The 16,777-nt window shown below is 51.5% G+C and overlaps 1 pseudogene; it reads right to left on the reverse strand.

Moving 5' to 3' along the window:
* LOC121836599 overlaps positions 1 to 16,777 on the reverse strand; it is a 105,769-nt pseudogene that overhangs the window by 38,904 nt on the left and 50,088 nt on the right.

Genomic DNA, 16,777 nt, shown 5'->3' on the forward strand with positions numbered 1-16,777 from the left:
TAAGGAGGCGGGTTCCGTAGAGCAGAAAGCCTCCGCAGTGGGACAGGCTTCCTCTGTACTGCCAAAAGGGCGACACGTCGAGAGGAAGTCTTGACTTTGATGGCCATCTGTTTATGCAGTACTCCCGAAGCATCTGGCAAACTTTGTCTTTCTCCTGGGCATCTTTGACTGGGTGCAGAGTGCTGCTTCGGAGTCCCATCACTGCTCCAGCAGTGAATGACTGAACCTCAGCGCAGGTCAGTGTCTCCGCTGGCTTTTCCTCACTCACCGGAGCCCTTGATATAGTATCAGCCGTCGCGATGCTCTTGCCAGGAACATACTGCATTCTGTAGCTGAACCGCATCAGACGCATGCGGAAGCGCTGGATACGAGGAGGGAGCACATCCAGTGGCGACTTTCCCAAGAGCGTCAGCAAAGGTTGACGATCGGTCTGGAATGTTGCTGTTAGGCCCCCCAAAAAGTCTTGCAACCGCTCTGCTCCCCAGCTCAAAGCCAATGCTTCATTTTCCACCTGATCGTATCGGGTTTCAGTCGGGGTAAGGGACTTTGATGCGAAGGCCACAGCTCTTTTCCTCCCATCCGGCTGGACCTGAAGCAAGACTGCTCCTAACACGTGTGAAAACGCATCCGCCGAGAGTATTGTGGGATACGACGGATTGTAGTGAGTCATGCAACAATCTCAACAGAGGAGATCCTTGCCGACTTGCAGATCGGCTGCTTGTGAGGGACCCCAGGTCCACTCCGACGTTTTTCGAAGCAGGTCTCTGAGCGGCACCGTAATTTGTGCCAAGTTCGGAAGAAACCTTTCCAGATGGTTAGCTAATCCAAGGATCCGACGGACGCCGGCAGGATCATCTGGAGCCGGAAGATCTCTGATTGCCTTGACCTTTGCTGGGTCCGGTCAAACAGCGTGGCGGAATATGATACATCCAAGGAAGGTAACTTCCCTTGTGCTGAAAACACACTTGGCTTTCTTGAGGGTGACTCCAGTTTGCTCTAGGCGCTTAAGAGTCTTGTGCAGATTCGCATCATGCTCAGCTTGGTCCTTGCCGAAGACAAGTATATCATCCATGAGGTTGAGAACTCCGGGCAGTCCGCTCAAGATCTCCGACATGCGTTTTTGGAAATATTCCGGAGCTGATGTTATCCCAAAAGGTAGTAGTGTGAAGCAAAAACGGCCAATTGGGGTGATGAATGTGGTCAGCTCTTGGCACGAGGGAGAGGGATGGATCTGATGGAACCCGGAATCAGCATCCAACTTCAAAAACACTGCCGCCGCCCCAGCTGGCCAAGCATTTCCTCCACAGTTGGAAGGACAAAGCGCACTTAATGAAAAAACGGTTAAAGTACAGGTGAGCTGGTGGATATTTACCATGATGGAACTTAACCCGAGACTGGGGTAGAAACAGAAACTTAAAAGTAGAAGGGACAGAGACAAGTGAAGATGAGAACGTCTCAAATACGTTCTCTTCTTCACTTGTCTCTGTCCCTTCTACTTTTAAGTTTCTGTTACTACCCCAGTCTCGGGTTAAGTTCCATCATGGTAAATAGCGCACTCGTCGGACGGAGGTGTTGAGGTGAGTGAAGTCAATGCAGATCCTTACTTCTCCGGAAGGCTTCAGGACTGGAACAATCCCAGCACATCAGTCGGTCGGACCTTCAACGGGGCGAATGACGCCCAGATCCACCATCTTTCTGAGTTCTTGAATGACAGCATCTCTCAGAGGAATGGGCGCGCGACGTGCGACGCTCAGCGAGTAAGGCACCGCCGCTGGGTCTAGTCGGATGGTGTGCTCTCCTGGAAGTGTCCCGAGGCCGCTGAAGAGTCGAGCAAAGCGCTCCTCGAGGCGTTCGGTGCTGCAGAGAAGCTTGACGAGTCCTAAGTTCTGTATGGCAGGCAATCCAAGAAGGGCAGTGCGAAGTTGTTTACAACATAAACCTCTTGCCTTGTGGACTTGTCCTTCCACCTCATGACAGCGTCAAACTTCCCCAACACCTTCAGGGCATGTCCACTGGGCCCCGAAAGTAACTCTTCTGCTGAGCGTAGCCAGAAGACGGTATTCCCGAAAATGTATCAGGGACCGCTGAGACCTCTGCACCGGTGTCGATCTTTGCAGTCAGCAAAACGTTGTTTACGGTTATCGTCGCGAACTTGGCGTCTGGACGTCTGCCGAATTCGTCGACGGCGCCGAGAAAAATCGTCGGTGTTGGATTCTGTTCCACTGAGGAAATGCCTTTGGTTCCTCCAGGCATCTTCTTGCAGACACGTGCGTAATGACCCTTGATCTTGCATCGAGCGCACCTTTCGACTCGCGCAGGGCACTCAGAACGAGCGTGACGCAATCCTCCGCAATAACCGCACGTGGAGCTTGGTTGTTTTGCTTGTGAGGTTCGCTTCGCATTTGAGGAAGATGGAGCGCTGTGAGGCTTAGATGACGAGACTTTCGCCCCTGAGTCCAAGTCGGCGTCTTCAGTCTTGACAGGTGGTTGCGCTTCAGTCTCTCTCAACAACTGCTACTGCTTGTGAACAGACTCTTTCTGTCGAGCCTTGGCAAGCGCGGAAGTTAGAGTGAGGCTAGCGTCTAATTTTAGAGCTTCCGAGAGCGACTTGTCTCGCAGCCCAAGAACGAAGCGGTCACGAATCAGGCGGTCACGCAGGCTTCCGTAGTCGCATCGGTCCGCCATGTTGTATAGGACGGCTACGTATTGGTCCACTGTTTCAGTGGGCCCCTGCTCCCGTCTGTTAAAACATGCAGACTCGTATACTACGTTCCTGACTTGAATGAAGTGTCGCATTCACGGTGTCGTACTTCTTGGCGTCGGCGTCAGATAACCCGAAGGTGCTGAAAATTTGCCTAGCTTGGCGACCCATGACGTAGAGAAGCGTTCGTACCTGGGTTTCCTCGTTCTGTGCGACCAGTCCGGTTACGTGACGGAAATCGTCGAACTCGGCGATCCACGCCGGCCACTCCGAAACGTTCCCAAAGTGGAAGGGTTCAGGCGGCATGAGGGCGAGTCCGGTGGCGACGCTTGCCTGATCCATGACTCGGTGCGGTCCGCAACCGCAAGGCGACGCCCGAAGCTTCAGAGGTGGCGGGATCCCACTTCTGACACCATGTATCGGTGCCCGGTGGCACCCGAAAGAAATGCGACTGACTCCGTGACACGGCAAACAAAAAAAAAACGCTTTTTTCCCTCGTGGCCCTACACAAGTCACGGGCCCCACAGCGCGCGCGTGCGTGCCTCGCTTATACAGGGTGCGGCCGTAAAAACTTTCACATTTGGTACGCCTAGCAAAAATCGAATTTCAAACGCACATACCTGAAATCGGGCACACGAACGTCGTTTATTCCAAAGTTTTTTGCCTATTTTTTTCAGACATCAACTCGGGAGTAGCGAATTATTAGAAAGATAACAAAAATGGCAGACGTGCATTTCCTATGGCCTATACCCGCCCGTTCGCCGTCTGCTGTCTGGTTCGCGGCGCCGCCCCCAGGGGGTGCACTGAACGCAAATACGTGGAAAACGCCGCACGAAAGGCTGTCGTCGGGCGAGATAATCGCGATAAAGAGTGATTTTACCGAAATATGTGAACGATTATGCCCTTTTACTTGAAATTTAAAAACTGGCGGACGCCTTCGTTTAATAAAAAATATGTTCTAAAGCAGACGAACGTGTGCCTTTCTTTGTTGTCTGCTTATCTGTTGGCGGGTCCGTTCCCGGTGAAAGCGCAACTTTGGAATCAAGAGTGACGCTGCTGAGGCATCTTGATTGTTCCTAGTTATTGTTTTTGTTGCACTATCTTCTGCAGTTATTATCAAAATATTTTCCGCGCCCCCCTGCGTGCCGCGATACTCGGCAAGTGAGTGTGCCCAAGCAGTCAAGTGGTACGTGGAGCGGAACTCGGTGGCCACAGCACAACGAAAATTTCGCACTGCATTTCATAAACGCCCGCCTTCACGCCCAACTATTTTGCCTTGGGCGGATCGTTTTGTGAGTGGAGGAGACTTTAAAAAGAAGAATCCAGTCAGTGAACGTGAGAGCCTGCTGAAAAATGAGGAGCTCATTGAAGCGGTGCTTGCTGTCTTCGAGAGCGACCCGCAATTGTCAACAAGACGAGCAGCCAGGTTGTTCGGAATTTCGGAAAAAAGCGTACGACGAATTTTGCGGAAAAATAATTTGTGCTTCTACAAGATGCAAGTTGTCCAAGCCCTGCACGACGGCGACAACGTCCGACGTTCAGAATTTTGCAAGACGGAGTTGTTGCGAATTAAGAGCAACCCGGGGTACCTCCAATTTCTTTCATTTAGTGACGAAGCAAACTTTCACCTAGATGGACTTGTGAACCGCCAGAACAGCAGGATATGGGCTCGCGATAACCCTCATGCCGTGGACGAACGGCATCTCCATTCACCGAAGGTGACAGTGTGGAGTGGGATTTGGCGTGGGAAGGCACAGTGGGCCCCCTTTTTTTTTTTTCGATGGCACCGTTAACGCAGATGCCTACTTGGACATGCTGAAAACGGAAATGCTCCCTGAGCTTGAAAAGTACCACATGACAAAAGAAAACTGTATATTCATGCAGGATGGGGCGGCTCCCCATTACGCAAAGAGCGTGAGGGCATGGCTCAATAACACGTTCCCTCGGCGGTGGATGGGTCGGGGATCAGATTATATGGACTGGCCTCCACGATTCCCCGACTTAAATATGTGCGACTTTTTCGTAGGGGGATTTATAAAATAACTTGTCTACAAGAAGAGGATCCCCAGCATCGAAGAGCTGAAAGAAAAAATTGAGGGCGCGTTCCTCGAGATCGACGATGGGATGCGCGAAACGGCTTTCCCGGCGTACGAAGCTCGACTTCGGCTTAGCGTGTCTGTAAAAGGCGGGCACATCGAATCGGCCGAACCCTAGTCGTTTAAAGGGCCGCTGCAGCATCAACATTATTTCAAATCGCCGTGACAGAAGAGGCGTATCAGAAGATGTATTTTCAAGAATAAACAATTGAATGAACGCACAACTACCACTTTCTGACGGAATTTAAACTATTAGTTTCCCTCTTACTTTCTCTCGTGCTGCTTGCCGGACGCGGAGAGCAAAGTAGAGGCTGCTGATAGAGGTACCAATGGGAAACCAGAAAAAAGACGACTATCTCTGTCAAATACCAGCCATTTTATCACCGGCCCACCGAAATGACTCCAGCGCCGTTAATATTGCTCTAATTAATATGATTTCTTTTTTTTTTTACAAATACGTCTTGCGATATGTGTGTTAATTATACCCAAGCTGTATGAAAAAAAAAAATACTTTATGTGTTACAGCGGCCCTGTAAAAATCAGACTGAAATGATAACTCAAAACGAACTTGTCTGCAACGGCAGCAGCACCACTTGCTATTTCAGGCTGTAAATAAATGATCTCGTCACATCATGGTGCCTTCTTGCTTGCATGACGATCTGTCAAAACTTAACTTGAAACAGGTAATTTCAACAATCGTTCATATATTTCGTTTAAATCACTTTTTATCGAGATTATCTCGCCCGAGACCAGCCTTTCGTGCGGCGTTTCCCGCGTTTTTGCGTTCAGTGCGCCACCTGGGAGCGGCGTTGCGAACGAGATAGCAGACTGCGAACGGGCGGGTATAGGCCATAGGAAATGCACTTCTGCCATTTTTGTTATCTTTCTAATAATTCGCTACTCCTGAGTTGACGTCTGAAAAAAATAGGCAAAAAACTTTGGAATAAACGACGTTCGCGTGCCCAATTTCAGGTATGTACGTTTGAAATTCGATTTTTGCTAGGCGTGCCAAATCTGAAAGTTTTTACGGCCGCACCCTGTAGAAAGCGGAAAGTTCAAAAGAGGCTCACGCCACAGGTGTAACACCTCCAACGGGATACTTTCCATCAACTTTGAAGAGGTTCACGACTGCTGTGGTTTACGGCAGTCGCAGATAGTCCTCGCCGTCGACTGGTTCATATAGGAGCACGTGAACGATGTAGAATTTTAACTGATTGGTTTGTTCAGCAGTGAGAAAGAGAGAGAGTTGGAAATGTCAAATGGAAGAACAGGGGAAGACAGTAATGACTCCACCCGAGGCTCTGGGGGGGGGGGGGGGGGGGGGGGGGAGAGAATTCGTCGAGATGGTCGTCTAAGTTGGGATTTCTGTAACTATGTAAATAAATGTACATAGTCGAAGTAAAGCAGCGCAAGTTGGCACATCACTCAGCAACGTGCCCGCCACCAAGCTCCTAACGATCGGGGCTGAAAGCTCCTCCACCAACAACTAAAGCAACAATTATGTTCAAGGCACTTCATCTCGGAGATGTGTCGGCACGGTTGGCTTTTTTGTTTCGGTCGGGCCTGTCGAGTGTGCTTGGGTAGCCAAGATGTTTCTTGGCTGTCCAGTCAAGACTGTGGTCATCAAACTAATTTACTGCAGCATTTGCACAATGGCGAATCAATAAAAAAAAAAAGAGCCGAGAAAAAGAATGTGCAAAGCATTAGAATTTTCACAGTGGCAGCTAACAGCAACGGCAACCTCTGAGACTGCTGCGAGGCAAAGAAATGTGTGCTCATGAACGGTGATTTTTTTTCTATGCCGATTTTCCAACGGTCCTGCGGTAAGGAACTTCCAATCCAGTCTCTCGACCTTCTCGTTTGTCTCAGTAGAACTTTGGCTTCGAGTAGGCCGAGCTCGCTCAATGACATATTAAATCAAAATAATGTCGAACAAAAGCCAACCGTGCCGACACTTACCCGAGACGAAGAAACTTTAACACACTCGACTTGCCGAAATCTTCATCAAGGTTTTTACCCGTTGAGGCGCTCGCGAGTCATTCGCGTTGCCTCCTCACAAAGAGCAACGGAAACTTTTCGCACTTCTTTGTTTGGACTCCGGGATTTCCAAAAACCAGGAGTCTGCAACACCTGCTGTCTTCAGTTTTCTCTTTCCGAGTCGCACACAGTTTTTGTTTGGGACGTCACCTGAAAAGGAGAAAGATTTAGCAGTATGGCCATCTCTTTGATTGTGGCCCGTGCAGCTAGCTGTTAATGCGCCGCCGTCTCTCATCACAGATACAAATATTGTCACGAATTGAGGCGACGAGAATGCGAAAATTTAACTGAATGATAAGAGTTTAATGGGCGAACTTGTGCCAGACAGAAATAAGTAACGAAAGAGCGTCGAGGCAGCAGAAAAGCGGGCGGCGATTCGGCGGCACTTCAGAGCGCTAGCGAGACTGACTCGACAAGGTCGCGGGTAGCTGCTTATCTACCGTGCGTCACTATCTCGAAAGTTCGGCAAAGAAGGCTCGAGCGTCGTGCGCTCGGGGCGAGGATGAACTGGCATTTTCGAGAATAACAAAAAAGAGGGAAAGCTACGTCTGGTGCGAGAATGAACGGGAATCTTCTAGAAGACAGTGACCAAGCGTTGCTTTCTCGGCTCTGCGGGCGGCATTATCCCCCCTTTCAAAAGTGCATCGCCCCGATGCAAAGCGAAAGGAAAACGGAAATGGCTAAAACATTTACTATGAAACGAAATCAGCATGCAGTGTCACAATCCTAACGCGCGTAGAACGGCTTGAGTCGAACTACGTGGACGACTTCAGGTCGTGGCTGGCGGCGTCCTGATGGTCGAGTTCCGTCGGGGAGCACCTCGTTGTTCAAGGCCCCAAGGCGGCGGATGACCTTGTAGGGTCCGAAATAGCGTTTTAACAGTTTCTCGCTGAGGCTGCGGCGGCGAATGGGCGTCCACACCCATACCCTGTCTCCGGGCTGGAACTTTACGTCGCGGCGACGAAGGTTGTACCTACCAGCGTCCACACGTTGCTGGTCCTTTATTCGAAGACGGGCTAGCTGGCGTACTTCTTCTGCTCGTTGGGTGACCAGCAGGGCGTCTCCGGTGCCGTCGCCCGTCGGGTCGTGGGGCAGCATGGCGTCGAGCATCGTCGTCACCTCTCTGCCGTGTACCAGCTGAAAGGGTGTAATGCAGGTAGTTTCTTGAATCGCCATGTTGTACGCAGACGTGACGTATAGGGCAACACTTCATCCCACGTCTTGTGTTCCCCGTCTACATACATCGAAATCATGTCGGCGATGGTCTTGTTTAGTCGCTCCGTCAGCCCGTTGGTCTGCTGGTGGTAGGCCGTGGTCCGGCGGTGGTCGGTGTGGCTCAGGCGGAGTATCTCGTGTGTCAGTTGCGCCATAAACGAGGATCCTCGGTCCGTAATTAGGACTTGGGGAGCGCCGTGTCGGAGCACTATAGACTCCACGAAGAACTTGGCTCCTTCCACGGCGGCCCCCACGGGAGTGCTTTTGTCTCGGCGTACCTGGTGAGGTAAACAGTTGCCACGATTATCCAACGGTTTCCCTGCGTTGACGGTGGGAAAGGTCCGAGAAGATCCATTCCAATCTGCTGGAACGGTGCAGTCGGGGGCGCGATCGGTTTCAGGAGACCTGCGGGCTTCGTCAGTGGTTTCTTGCGTCGTTGGCATTCGTGGCATGAATGGACGTAGACTCGGACAGTCTTCGGGAGCTTGGGCTAGTAGTATTTTTCTCGGATCCGTGCAAGAGTCCTACTGTAGCCAAGGTGACCAGATGTTGGGTCGTCGTCGCAGGCTTGGAAGACCTCTTCTTGAAGACTAGCAAGAATCACCAGGAGCCACGTCGAGTTGTTTTCCCCGAAGTTCTCTTTATAGAGGATACCTCTCCGGACGGCGAATCTTGGCAGGTCGCGTGAGAAGGCTCGGGGAATCGTACCCCCTAGTCCCTCCAAGTGGTCGATCAGTGCACGCAAATCAGGATCGTCCCGCTGGAGCGCTTCCATACCGTGAATGCTCACCGCGCCATGAAAGTGGTCGTCGTCGTCGCCGTCGTCTTTGGCACATCTGGTAGCTGACTCGACAGGGGCTCTGGACAGGCAGTCGGCGTCGCTGTGTTTCTGGCCTGACTTGTAGACCACGGTCACGTCGTACTCTTGCAGTCGTAGGCTCCACCGAGCGTGGCGTCCCGATGGGTCCTCCAGGGTTGCTAACCAACACAGCGCGTGGTGGTCGGTGACCACCCGAAATGGACTCCCGTACAGGTACGGGCGGAATTTCGTGATGGCCCAGACGACGGCCAGACATTCCTTCTCGGTTGTCGAGTAATTGCGTTCCGCGTTCGACAGCGTCCGGCTAGCGTATGCGATCACGCGCTCCGCAACGTCTTGTCGCTGGACCAGTACCGCTCCGAGTCCTGGATTACTGGCGTCCGTGTACGAACCTCCGTTTCGGCTGATTGGTCGAAGTGGCCGAGAATCGGTGGTGACTGGAGCCGTCGCTTTAGTTCGTCGAATGCGTTGTTGTTCTCCACCCCATTCGAAGTTCACGGCGTCTTTCGTAAGGTGCATTAGCGGCGCAGGAAGCTTGGCGAGATTCTGAACGAATCGCCGGTAGTATGCGCAAAGTCCAAGGAATCTTCGAACGGCCCTTTTGTCGGTGGGCGTTAGAAAGGCCGCTGCGGCGCGGGTTTTCTCAGGGTCAGGACTTACACCTTCGTTGCTCACAACATGGCCTAGGAACTTCAGTTCGCCGTAGGCAAACCGGCACTTCGTCGGCTTGAGATTGAGTCCTGCGGTCCTGATTGCCTCAAAAACGGCCCGAAGGCGTCGCAAATGCTCGTCGAAGTTGGCCGAGAATACCACGACGTCGTCGAGGTAAACGAGACAGCTCTGCCACTTGAGGCCTGCCAGGACGGTATCCATGACACGTTGGAACGTTGCCGGCGCCGTGCACAGTCCGAAGGGCATCACTTTGAACTCATACAGACCGCCGGGCGTGACGAAGGCAGTCTTTTCTCGGTCCTGTTCGTCGACTTCGATCTGCCAGTAGCCACTCTTAAGGTCCATCGACGAAAAGTATCGGGAGTGACGCAGCCGGTCCAGCGTGTCGTCGATGCGGGGGAGCGGATACACGTCTTTCTTGGTGACCACGTTGAGCCGCCGGTAGTCAACGCAGAAGCGAAGCGTTCCGTCCTTCTTCTTCACGAGTACGACTGGAGAGGCCCACGGGCTGCTCGAAGGCTGAATGATGTCGTCGTTCAGCATCTCTTTTACTTGTTTATGAATGGCCTCTTGTGTCTTTGGGGAGACCCGGTACGGCGGCACAGGGAGCGCGTCCTCGTTGGTAATGATGCGGTGTTTAGCAACTGTTGTCTGGCGGACCCTCGACGTCGTCGCAAAGCAGTCGCCGAACTCGGCGAGGAAGGCTCCGAGCTGTCGTCGTTTTGTGGCGCTGACCTTGGGGTTAATGTCGAGCTGTGGCGGCGGTGTACTGTACGGCTGACATGGCGAGGGCTTCTCGGAGATGACGGCGATTTCGGCGTCGGCCCGGAGTTCCTCGACGTGTGCTACAGCGGCACCTTTCGTGAGGTGCTGCGCCTCCGGCCGAACGTTCGTCACGAGGACCACAGAACGTCCATCCTGCAGCTCTGCTACGCCCCTTGCGACGCCTATTCCTCTTCCGAGAAGCAGTTGGACATTGCCTTCCAGAAGGAGTTTCCCGCTGGCAACTGCATCGGTCACGACGGGCACAGGAACACTCGACCGTGGCGGCAGCTTCACGTGGTACGCAATGACTCGGACGGCGGCTGGCGATGTTTTGGATCTTTCCGGAGGCAGCACGGGCTTTCGCAGCGTCAACCTGTTTGCTCCAAGGTCGATAACCGCACCGTACTCACAGAGGAAGTCCATGTTAAGGATGACGTCTCTCGAACAGTCTTTGAGGGCGACGAATTCCATGGGGCAGGTCTCTCCGTGGATGTCCGCGCGCGCAGTACACCTTCCCAGGGGTGTGATGAGATATCCGCCGGCGGTTCGTATTTTCGGGCGATCCCACGGCATCATCACCTTCCGAAGGCGGCGAGAGAGCCTCCCACTTAAAACCGAATAGTCTGCTCCGGTGTCGATGAGCGTGTTTGCGTCGTGGCCTTCGATGATGACGTCGAGGTTATTGGACACCGTCGCAGAAGCTTTTTTTTATTGGGTTTAAAGGCATGGTTTCAGTTAGAATCTTGCTGAGCATCATCGAAACGCACTAAATCAACAAATCGCTGAATGATAGAAGGCACGCGCGGTGTTTTGCGGCTTTCTGAAAAACCGCACAATTTCGACGGGTTTTTAGGTTTCGGTTTGCAATCCGAGCGCCACCGACGGCACAGCACCCAGCGAAGAAATAGTGCGACCAACCCGTGCTGCCCTGTCCTCACTCAACGCAGCAGAGGCTGGTTGCACTATTTCTCCACGGGGTGCGGTGCAGTCGGTGCCGAGAAGTGCTCCGATCGCAAACCGCAACTTAAAAATCCGTCGAAGTTGTGGGGTTTCTCCAAAAACCGTAAAAAACGGTACCGCGCGTGCCTTCTATCATTCTGTAATTTGTTGATTTAGTGCTTTTTGATGATGCTCAGCAAGATTTTAATTGAAGTCATGCCCTCAAACTCAATATTTAAAACAATTCATTACGCGAAAATATTAACAACTTAATTATCTCGAACTTTTATAATTTTCCTAAACAGGCCCCAGGCCCAGGACCAAAGCGACACGCCTTTTTGTGTCGCGACGCATAGTTTTTGCAATATCGAATCTGTCCACTTTTCATAAAACAATATATATATATCTATATATATATATATATATATATATATATATATATATATATATATATATATATATATATATATATATTTGAGGGTGATCTGTCGAAGAATAACAGCGATGGCTACTACAAATATGCCTGAAGAAAAAACCCCAGCTCGTGCAACACAACTGCGCGGGCTCCTTTTCGTCTTTCGCGCAATGTCCGTCGTCGTCGTCTTCGTAACATTTCCCCCCGCGTGGTGGTAGGGCCGGTCATCCGGCAGTGGGGTGTTGGTTAGGTTGAGCAGAAGTACGGTTTCATGCGATCCACGTGAACGATGTCCTGGCACCTCGAGCGATGGTCGCGGGGCTGGGTCACGGGCACTACCTCGTAATTGATGTCGGAAAGGCAACGAACAATGCGATACGGCCCAACGAATTTTTTTAGGAGCTTTTCGCATTTGCCGGTTTGACGAAAAGGTGTCTTGAGTAAGACGAGATCACCAACATTATAAGAGACTGGTATGTGAGTGTCCGCATGGCGAAGGTGTTGTTGTTGTTGGGACTGCAGAGTTTGCAGTCGGGCAAGTTGGCGGGCATCTTGGGCTCGGGACACGACGTCAGATGTGTAGGGATCCGAACAATTTTCCACGTATGGCAAAACGGTGTCAAGAGTCGTGAGTGGATCACGAGCGTATACAAGATAATACGGCGAAAATACTGTAGTTGTTTGTCGGGCAGTATTGTACGCGTAAGTAACAAAAGGAAGGATTGCGTCCCAGTTGGTGTGGTTTTCTTCAACATACATTGACATCATGCTTGCTAGTGTATGGTTCAGTCGCTCGGTGAGCCCATTCGTCTGCAGGCGGTAAGCAGTTGTTACATGATGGACTGTACTTGCGAGCTGCAGGACTTCATTGAGAAGTTTAGCAATAAAGGGCGTGCCTCGGTCACTTGTGATTGACTGTGGAGCGCCATGGCGTAGCAGAATGCAGTTCAGAAAGAAGTTCGCAACCTCTCTTGCGGTAGCGTCAGGAACTGGCTTTGTTTCAGCATAGCGGGTATTGTAGTCAATGGCTACGATGGCAATCGATTGTTATTTGCAGACGTGGGAAATGGGCCCAAGAAGTCAATTCCAATTCGTTGGAATTGACTTCTTGCCTAACCACCAATTCGTTGGTGGTTAGGTGATGAAAGCGAGTGAAGTGTTCCGGGTGGTTTTGTCGTTGGGTGTTTTCTTGTTTGGCAGTCGTGACATGATCGGACGTATTTGTTGATAGCACGATACATTCCGTTCCAGAAGTAACTTGCTCGAACTCGGAAATAGGTCTTGGAGAAGCCGAGATGCGCGGAGGTTGGGTCGTCATGATTAGCGCGAATAATGTCGTTTTGAAGGGAACGGGGAATGACAAGAAGCCAGGGGCGTCCTTGCGGTTCATAATTTTGCCTGAATAGCGTCGTCCCGTTGTGAAGCGCAAACAGACGCGCTATGCGTGCTGTGCGTTGAGGGGGATGTGGGTTTGCGCCACGAAGATATTCAATTATTGGCTTAAGGAAAGGATCAGCCATCTGGGCTGCGGCAATGTCAACATGGGTCGGAGGAGCCGTTGCGAGGGAAATGCGTGAGTCTTGCAGATGAGAGGCTGCTGGAAGGGGGCATCGGGACAAGCCGTCGGCATCCAGGTGTCTTTTTCCTGATTTGTAGAGGACGGTGAAGTTGTAATCTTGAAGTTTGAGAGACCATCTTCCGAGGCGGCCTGACGGATCTCCATGCCCTCTGCTGGCGAGCCAGCAGAGGGCATGGTAGTCGGTCACTATGCGAAAATGAATGCCATAGAGATAGGGACGAAACTTTTATATGGCCCATATAACAGCCAGACATTCCCGTTCAGTGATAGTATAATTTCGCTCAGCTGGTGTGAGGGTGCGACTTGCGTATGCGATAACCTGTTGGGTGCCTCTAGAATTCTGGGCCAAGACTGCTCCGATGCCGTGTCCACTTGCGACGGTGCGTATCTCGGTTTCGGCTCCTTGGGTAAAGTGACCGAGGATGGGACTGCTTGTCAAAGTCAATTTTAGGGATCGAAACGCCTGGTTTTGCGATGGTCCCCATTCAAATTTGGTGTTGGTGCGAAGGAGCTGATTAAGAGGTTCCGCAACGTGAGCAAAGCCAGGAATGAATTTGCGAAAATAAGTGCACAATCCAAGAAAAGCACGGACGTCCTTTTGAACTTTCGGGGTAGGAAATTCTGAAACGGCTCGAAGTTTTTCAGGATCCGGGCGAATACCATCAGCGCTTACTAGATGCCCAAATACTTTTAGTTGTCGAGTTCCAAATGTGCATTTCTTGAAGTTTAACTGTAGGCGGGCGGACCGGAAGCAATCAAACATTTGTTTGAGGCGGTGCAAATGTTCATTAAACGTCCCTGAAAAGAGGACGACATCGTCAAGGTAGCACAGGCATACATTCCAAGTGAGGCCGCGGAGCAACGTGTCCATCATCCTTTCAAAGGTTGCGGGGGCGTTGCAGAGACCAAACGGCATTACGTTAAACTGATAAAGGCCGTCAGGTGTAATGAAGGCTTTTAATGAAGGCTGTTTTCGCTTTGTCAGCTTGAGCGACAGGTATCTGCCAGTAGCCGCTTCGGAAATCCATTGATGAAAAAAATGATGAACCTTGCAGTGCGTCTAAGATGTCGTCGATCCTTGGCAGCGGGTAAACATCTTTCTTTGTCACCTTGTTTAGACGGCGGTAGTCCACGCAGAAGCGCCACGAGGCATCCTTCTTTTTAACGAGAACGACGGGGATGACCAAGGGCTGAAGGAGGGCTCAATTATGTTGTTCTCCAACTTTTCGGTGACATGCTGTTGGATGGTTTTACGCTTCATGGGTGAGATTCGATAAGGTCTGCTTTTCACTGGAGATGCATCCCCGGTATCGATACGATGGTGCACCACGGACGTTTGAGCGAGAACTCGGCTGTCGAAGTCGAATAAATCGGAATATGCTGAAAGAAGGGTGACCAAAAAGTAGTGCTTCTCGGCAGGTAAGGCGGCATCCACCATTGTTTTTATCATGTCGCTAGTGCGGCGTGCAGATGCCTGGGGACAACCAGTTGACGATACGTCTGTGTGAAGAGGGGCAACGATGTGTTCTTCATATCGGTTCATAGTTGCTACTTGAGTGTTTCGTGGAAGTATTTGCGGCTCGGGGGAGGTGTTAGCAAGGCAAACAGGAACGTGGCCTTCCACTATGGACACAAGGGAATAGGGAACGGGAACATTTTTCTTCAGAAATAGTCTTTCGGAAGGTTCGACTAGTGCGTAGGTTCCTGTGATGGGTGGCTCGGGCCTCAGCTCGACGATGACGGCAGATAGGGGTGGTACAAGGAGGTCATCATCTGTACGAAGGGTCTGGGGTGATGAACTAGGAGGATCATCCACAGAATCGTAACTGTTCAATTCTAGCTCACCGGCTGCACAGTTTATGAGGGCGTCAGTCGACGTTAGGAAGTCACATTCTAAAATAACATCAGCAACGCAGTTTGAAAGCACAAGGAATTCAATGATGTAGGACATGCCTTCAAGGGACATAGGTATGGTGGCACATCCTAGGGGTTGGACTAATTCACCATTGGCCACGCGCAATGAGTGTCCACTGGCTGGAGTGAGCACCCTACGTAAACGGCGACAGACGTCTTCTGAGATGCATGACTTAGCGGCTCCTGTGTCGACCAAGGCGACGAATTCGTGCTCTCCAATACAAACATTGACGGTAGTCGGCTCAATAAGAGGAGGATTTGCGTCAAATTGGGGTAGCGCAGCCTGACCTCCCGTGGCAACGCAGGCTGCCCTCTTTAGTTTGACAACGGCGTCGACGCAACTGCAGCGCGGTTGAACGGAGAAACGGAGCGGCGGCGTGTTGGGTATGGAGAGGGCGACCGGCGGCGACGGGTATTTGATGCTTCTGGAGCATCGGTAGCATGGCGAGCGTCAGAGAGGAGGGCGTCAGAGGTGGGGCTTGCATCGAAATTTCTTGAATAGCGAGAAAAGCTAGCAGGTACACGATAGGAAGCATTGTCGGTCATTCGTCTGCGGCAGTAACGGGCGATGTGACCAACTGCGTGGCAATAGAAACTTACTGGACGTTGATCGTCGGCGCGCCATATGTCAGTCCGTCGTCGTTGCCCGTAAGGTCGATATTGTGATCAAGCGCGATCCAGGAATAGAGTCGTGTAACGTGATTGGATGTCGTGTACAATAGGGCAAAGTGGTGTTGATGCTTGCGTTGTCGGCGCGTAGATAGGGGGAACTACTTGGATTTGGTTCAGAGCCGGGCGTAGTTCGTCCTGTACTACCTTCTGAACACTTGCAGTGTCCATCCGTTGGTGTACTGCAACGTCCGGGACGTGCAGTGGGGCTAAGTATGCCTGTAGCTCCTGGCGGATGATCTGACGAATTAGCTCAGGAAGCTCCGATGGCGTTGCGTTGTTTGTGCACACCTCGGGGAGACGCTCGAATGGACGTTTCACGATGCGTGCACTTTGCAGCTCTTCGTATCTTTTGCACTCCGTAATGAGCTGTTGGACAGTCGGAGGCGACTTCGGAGCGACGACTGAGAAGAGGTCATGTGACAGTCCTTTAAATAGGTGCCAGATTTTGTCCTCTTCTGTCATGTCATTGTCGACACGTCGGCACAGGCGAAGGACGTCCTCAATATAGGCAGCAGATGACTCTGTTGAGGATTGGTACCTTCTGGCAAGTTTATCCTTGGCCTGTTGTTTGCGACTTTCTGGCTTTCCAAAGACTTCCGCGAAAGCCGTCTGGAATCCCTCCCACGAATCGATCTCGTCTTCGTGGTTATCGAACCACTGTAGAGCGGCATCTTTTAAAAAAAATACGACATTTGCTAGCTTGAAGCTGTCGTCCCACCTGTTATGCTGGCTTGCCCGATCATAACTTTTGAGCCAGTCGTTCACGTCAGCTTCTGGCGCCCCGCTAAAAACTGGTGGGTCTCGTTGTCGATTTTTGACGGTCGGAGCGGCGGGTGCGCGTTGTTGGGTGGCGTTGCCGGTCTCGTCGGGCATTGGCGACGTGCGCGATCGAAAGCGTCGCTGTGGTCGGCCAACCACGATTGGCCGAACGCTGACTATGACGTCAGCAAAG

This window comes from Ixodes scapularis, unplaced genomic scaffold (assembly GCF_016920785.2).
Source record: "Ixodes scapularis isolate PalLabHiFi unplaced genomic scaffold, ASM1692078v2 PGA_scaffold2__306_contigs__length_199485367, whole genome shotgun sequence".
NCBI classification, from domain to species: Eukaryota; Metazoa; Arthropoda; class Arachnida; order Ixodida; family Ixodidae; genus Ixodes; species Ixodes scapularis.